General features: G+C 32.8%; 1 long non-coding RNA gene across 2 annotated transcripts in view; it reads right to left on the reverse strand.

The window, feature by feature from the left end:
- LOC120889071 (uncharacterized) overlaps nt 1–6,223 on the reverse strand; it is a 63,257-nt gene extending 57,034 nt beyond the window's left edge. For both annotated transcript variants that reach the window (XR_005732854.2, XR_005732853.2), the window contains exon 1: nt 6,101–6,223. This is a non-coding gene — a long non-coding RNA (uncharacterized LOC120889071). The remainder of the gene's footprint in view (nt 1–6,100) is intronic.
- Nucleotides 6,224–7,293: the final 1,070 nt, after the last annotated feature.

Genomic DNA, 7,293 nt, shown 5'->3' on the forward strand with positions numbered 1-7,293 from the left:
ACCAAAGATTACACTTGGGACAAACAAAAAAGAGAGAGTGAGAAAGAGAGAACATTTTGTTGCCTCTGTTCCAGACCCTGTTAACACAAATCTTTGCTACTGTAGAAACATTTTCCACAGACTCCTACCAGAGAATTTATATCCCCAAGAACCAGATAACCCTGAAAAAATGTCCTGGTTAAAATATTCTACAGCTAGCAAAGTCTAGGAAATTTCCATTCTCTCTCTTCTCTTTTATTTCTATTCCCAAAAGTTTTATTGCAGTTGCTCCATTAAATTAGGAGAGTAGGCAGTTCCCACAGAGCACCCTGTGGAAGACCCCATTGGTAAAGCATTGTCCCACAAAATTCAGCAGTTAGTACCTTCAGGGAATGTAGATAAGAAATAATATCTCGCCAGTCTCAAATTTCAAGACTGTAAGTGGTAAGGATCAGATTCTAGAGCCCATAAGCCAAGAGGAGGAAATGAAAAAAGCAATAATAAAAACTGCCTCACATATCCTCAGGAAATAAGTTAATATTTCTTCAGAGATGTTTTTCATGAAAGAATTACTTTTCCTTAAAAAGTAAATGAAGATAAATCTTACTATCTTTGATTTTATTATCTTCTGAAGAAATATGTGTATAAAATCAGAAATGAAAAGCTGCTAATCTTAATATTTTTGTTAGTAATCTATTTAGATCTGATGACTAACAATTAGGAATAACTATCCTTTCCTGGTATAGTGATTGCTTTTATCACTTGACTAGAATTTAATATGTGATGGTGGATTTTATTTTTACTTTAATTTCTACATATTGACAATGTTTGATTATTCAGCTTAAAAAATTAGTTTACTTCACAGCTATATTTTGTCTAAGCATTTATATAAGAAGATGTGAATATACAACCAATGTAAAATTATTGAATATAAGGTTTAAAAGTCAATATATTGTCAGGGTGTTTCTAAATATTAGGATGATTGGAGTGAATTTTTCCATCATTATCTGGAAGCTTCACATGATGAGCAAATTTTCAACATTGTCAACATTGGCAAATCATTCAAGTCAATTTAAAAAAAAAGTTCCCCAAAGTGCTCTTTGGCAGAATAAAAGGCTGTGTCTATGCAGCTTCTCAATAGTTTGGAACAAGAACCATCATCAATCAGAGAGTCATTTTATCAAAACAACACCCAATAATAAAGCTGATGAATATTTTTTTCTCTGAATTTACTAGTTGGCTTTCTATCTTATATACACAGTCTAAAAGACAGGGGAATTGACTGAGAAAATCTGGGAATACAAACAGAAAATAGCGAGTCATTTTGGAATTATTTAGACATGAAAAACAGATCGGTAGCTTCTTCCTATCAGGCCAGATTAGTGTAGAGATATAAAAACTATGTGTGGATGATGTTATTGATAAATAAATAAGTTCAACATTTGGAAATTTAATACCTTTGTTCTTGTTCCTCCCTGCAAGAAACACCAAAATGAACTTGCTGAGCAGCAAAGCTTTGCAGTAAGCACATTCCTCATTTTACTAAATAGCCACTTCTGCTTTCACAAATCTTCTTATTCTTTCTATTCATGTCACTACAGAAAAATGATGCCAAGCTGTTTGTCATCAAGAAAGAGATATGCCATTTAGGTGACTTTATGATTTGATGATCACCAGAGACCTCCCCCCCACCCGCCCCCCAAAAAACTGTGAGGTCTGGAGTCTCTAGAGAGATCTGAGTCCTTGGATCTAATGTTCCTTTGCTGCTGCTGAAAGACAACACCTGACCTATCCTGTGCTGCTCCCAGCAGAAGTAACATTGAGCACTACAGCCTCTGGGATAGAGATTGAAACAATGGTTCCTAATAACTTTAAGAAATAGAAGCAACTATGTATACACTCTGACTTCCCATTGGCTCATATCCCTAGATAGAAGTGTCTTTAATGCTCAAACAAGTTGTCAATTAAAGCACTGAGTTTTATATTTATGAACATAAACATAAAAGTGAAGATCATGTGAATTATAACAATATACACATATAAGATGTGGGTTTGTGAACACATCGAAAAATAGCCAAAGTATAATGGAAACCTTAAAGTAAAAACTGTTGTCACTATTGCTCAGAATTGTGGATAATATGCTAAACTCTACTGATTGACATTCATGAACAAACATATAGACAGTCAAATACAATGACTTTCCCACACACAAGGACATTCTTTGAAACTAATTGTTTTAGTAAATTTTTATTTTGGAAAATTTAGATTTGCAGAAGAGTAGGAATATAGTACAGAGAGTTCTTACACAGCAGGTTTCAGTTGCCCCTATTGTACTTGATTTTGCCATGCTACATTTTGTGATGATATATTTTCAAAACTAAGAAACAAACATTCCCATATTACTATCAAAGAAGCTTCAGACTTTATCCTTATCTCAACAGCTTTTCCATTAAAATCAGATCTATGTTCCAGTATTCAATCCAGGATCCCACATTACAGTTACTTATTAACTACTTAGGCTCCTCTGGTCTGACAGTTTTGCAGTTTTTCATGATCTTAAAGCCTTGAGAGGTATTGATCAGATATTTCATAATATGTCATTCAATTTGGGTTCATCTTATGCTTTTATCATGATTAGATTGAAAGTATAGTTTTTTGGAAAGATTGCATCAAAGGTAAAATTTCCTTCCCATCAAATCATATCAGGATTACAAAGTATAATGATCACAATATCTCTAATGATGTTAACATTGATCCCTTGATTAAGGTGGTGTTTGCCATGTTTCTTCACTAGTGAGTTACTGTTTTACCCTTTTCATACACTTTTCCTTAGAAGAAAGTCACTGCATCTAGCCCAATCAAACATATATTATTTGGAAATTTTCTGTAAGGACAATTTGTATCTTTGCCCTCGTTTGTCAATCATTCAAATATAACACTTTAAACTCATGAGTATTTATTTTATATTTTAGGTTATAATTCAATGCTACATTATTTATTTTGTTCCTCAAATTATTCCAGATTTCACAACAGGTAACTCTTTCAGGTTGGCACCTATCCTTTTAGCACACACATTCTTTTGTTTCTTTTTTTTGTTTGTTTTTATAGTTATTTATTTTCCAACAATGCAAAACCATCTGGATCCACCTTTATGTTTCTTGCACTTGCCGGAGAATGAGTCATTTCTCTGAGGACTCCAGATTCATTATATTGGAGAATGGTATTTAAAAGTCAAGACTTGGACAATGGGCAGGAATAAATATATTTTTAGCAAAATTAGTATCAATTATCTTGTGGAACCAACAAACACGTGCTGTTTTATTTATTTTCATAAGCACAAACATAAAAATATTAGAATTTACCTTACTTTGCTTATTTCCTTTGGAAAAAGATAGTATTTATTTTTCAGTATAATTTTAAACCTCCCTATGTTGTTGTGAAGCCATTTGACATGTTTATGAAAAAAATTGAGTTTCTTTTCATGATTTCACATCTTTTTTAATGGTAAAACCTGTGTTTAATAAAAGTGAATAACATTAATTGAGACTTATGTGTGGATTTCACATCTTTTAAAAACAATTCTTGTCACATCATGACTACTCATGTGGCTTTGGACAAATTACTTAACCTTTCTAATCCTGTCTACCTTTTAGGACTCCAGTGTGAATTCAGAGAGACTACTGATATGGAAGTGCTCCCTAAATTATAGAATGCTAAATAAATATTCACAAGATTTTACAATAATACCATTATTAATTTTATTAGCAAACATCTTCATTAAAGGTGAGATTTTTGACTATTAAAACATGACACTATTATTTCTTCACAGATCAGTTATCTCCTATTATGGAGATGAATAAGTGCATAAATTATATAATGTAGACATCCCTGGCTTTCTTAAAACTCATACTTTGAAACTTGGAAATTACCTAGAATCCTGATGTTTAGCCTAAAGGCATCTCTAGACCTGAAAAATATTTGTGATGGCTATGCATTATGATCGATGATTGATTTCTGTTCTAATGAGTGGATCTGTCCTGATTATAAATAGTTAAGCCACTATGATTGCTATTTTTGACAGTCCGGGGGATCTCTGCACACAAAGTTTTTACGTAACCTCAATATTTCACTTAAGTATCTCAGCGGAAGACAATGAGACATCACTAAACTCGGCCAAGAAGGAGGAAAAGAATACAAAGTAATAATATGTGTTCTTAAAACAGAAAAACTGCAAGCTATTTTGGATCCCTATAATGTATGCAGTAATTCAGTAGCATTGATTCTAAAAGTCTCCAGTTTTTCTGAACAGTCACTTTAAAGGACAACTATCTAATATAATCAGATTCATTTCTGTGAATTATGGGAAGTTTACATTTATTATTAATATTTAATAATAAGTACTATAAAATCAAAATTTTCTCCAAAAATAGTACAATCCAATGACATAATGCAGAAATATAAGACCACAGGAGGAAACTGTGGTCAAGACAAAAAACACTTGCAATTTTTTAAAAGAATAGTTGTACTAAATAACATGACCTTGTTATAACCTGTTAACATGATGTTGGCCCCAGGACAGTCCCAAATAAATGCTGATTCTTTCACTACTGCATTTACAAAATAAATGCTGTTCTATGTTGAAACTAAGAATCACATTAGATTTGTGCTAATATGGCAATAAATTTGACAAACTATATGGATACATCTCAGGAATTAGCATTTTCCAATAATAAAAAGAAGTAGAAATCAAGTACAAAATTACAGTACAAGAACCCATCTCCTGCTTAGAGGAAATATTTATGTCAAGCATCAGTATTTTTTCTGATTCAACTATTTTAACTCTATGAACAGGAACACTTGAGAAAAATCATTCTTCATGCATGAAAAATGTTATACCAAAGTCCTACACTATTTTAAAATGGGTTTTGTAAATTGATTATTCATTTGTTGATATATTATTATTAGTGAGCCTCTATAGCACACAAAGCAAAGGTTTGATATTACATAGTTCCTACCCTGAAGCAGCTTACAACATGAATTCAGAATCCCACCTCTCAACTCATCTTCTCTAATATCTCCTGTTTCCATTGCACGTATCTGAAAGTCATCTTTGAAATTTCCTTCTCATCTCCCACAGCCAATAAAAAAAAAAAAAAGTTCTAATGTTTCGGCTTTGCAAAAATCTGTCAACATCATCAAAGGCTCTTCATCTCTCATTCCTCAACCTTAGTTTAAGTCCCCATAATCTTTCCTCTGCAGCCTTCAGGCTAAGAACCCTGGCAGAGAAACCAGATAGTTGGAATTTGATTCTTGGCTTTGCTCTTTGATGATGAGCAACCTTGGAAAATTGCCTATCTTCTGCTATAGTTTGAATATTTACATTACTCAAAATTCATGTTAAAACCAAATCACCAATATGATAGTATTAAGATGTAGGGTTTAGGGAAGTTATTAGGTCATGGGTGGAGCTTCATGAATGAGTTAGTGACTTCTGTGTTCTTACATGATGAAAGGGGCACTATTTATGAGCCAGAAAATTAGCCCTCAACAGATACCTTAATGTCGAACTTCTCAGTTTCCAAAATTGTGAAAAAAAATTTCTGATGTTTATAAGTCACCTACTTTATTGTGTTTTGCTAATAGCAGCCCAGATGGACTAATGTTCTTCAGTTTCCTCCCATGTAAAATTGTGAAAATAAAGTGGTCTACCTCATTTTGAGTATTTAATTAGCTACTATAGGGAAGGTACTTAGAAGAGAGTCTGGAAATAAGTACTCAATAAATTTCAGAAAGCCTTCCGTGTTGCAATAACCTATCAATGTTATATACATTCTTGTATTTTTTAGTTATTGTTTTGTTTTGTTTTCAGTACAGCAAAAATATTTTTTTATCTTTTAATAAAATTCTGATTGTGTCAATATATTGTTCAACCCTTTCTATTATTCTTGTGATGAATCAAAATCTTTAGTACTGCCTACATGTCCCTGTATGGCCTGGCCTTTGTCTACATTTCTGGGTAATTTTCTTCAACATCACTGAGTTATTTTTGAATTAATAATGTCTAAAATCAACTTCCAAAAATCTCCAAAGATGGTAACCCAAAGATTGATTTATCACTCACATTACAAAGCAATTCTGGGTCAGCTGAATCTCTGAGACTCTTCTTCAGACCGTGAGGGGAAATGTGATTTTCTTCACATTTGGGTATGAAGGCCAAAGGATCAGTCTCTATAGGATGCATGCTTTCTATTAAGGCAAAGAATAGGAAAAAGAAGGTCCATAAAAGTCATGCCATTATGTTCAAAGATTTAGCTCATACCTGAAAATTGATATGTCCATTCATCCCCTACCATTCAAACAATATAATATAGCAGAACCCAAAGTCAATAGAACAGGGAGGCATCTGAGGACAGAAATGGAATAAATCACTGTGGGAAAAAAATAAATATATTATTTGTATTAGATAGATAAAAATTTATATATATATATTTGCAGTAGCAAATTTTTCGTTGGAAGCCTCCAAACACCTCCCTTCAATTTCCCTATTAAGTATATAGTAAATTGCTGTAAACCTACTTTCCTGTAGAACACTAGAACTTACTCCTCCTGTATAACTGTATTTCAAGACTTGCCATCCATTATCGCTGTGTCCTCCCTCCTGCCTGCACTTCCTAACCGCCAGCAAACATATCTTCCACGTATGAATGAGAACATTGAGCGTTTGTTGTTTTGTGCCTCGCTTTTGCACATAGCCATGTTCTCCAGCAAAATTATCCATGTATTTGATTTTCTAATAACATTTTACAATTTTCCTTAAAAGTATTTTTCAGAATAGTAAGTTCAAAAATAATTGTTTGCTTCTTTAATGTATTTCTCCCCATTCACAAATATAAATTTAAACAGAATTGGGGAAGAGAGGAAGCATTAAATCTCTTCTGAGAGATCCCTAGTGGAGGCATATTTGAATTATCTACCAATATGCTCAAGCCATGGAAATTAACTTCTTGATTAGTCAAAGACCATCAAAGACTTGAAGCACGTAAGTAAATTAATCCAGTTTTCATCCTCCACTTCTGATTTTCATTCTGGAAACACAGCCAAAAGGACTTTGTAATTGAAAATAAAAATTGAGATTAACTTGCAAAAAGTTACAGTTAACCGAGTAACAGGAGGTCTTCTTTGGAAAATCAAATATTTTTTAGAATAGCTTGTTCCCATTTTGTTTCTCTCATGATTCTGGAACACGTTTAGCATCACAAAGAAAATTAGAATAAAGCTTCAAATGTAAAGTGTTATTTACAATGTGCTTTCTTT

The sequence above is a fragment of the Ictidomys tridecemlineatus genome, chromosome 8 (assembly GCF_052094955.1).
Source record: "Ictidomys tridecemlineatus isolate mIctTri1 chromosome 8, mIctTri1.hap1, whole genome shotgun sequence".
In the NCBI taxonomy this organism is placed as follows: domain Eukaryota; kingdom Metazoa; phylum Chordata; class Mammalia; order Rodentia; family Sciuridae; genus Ictidomys; species Ictidomys tridecemlineatus.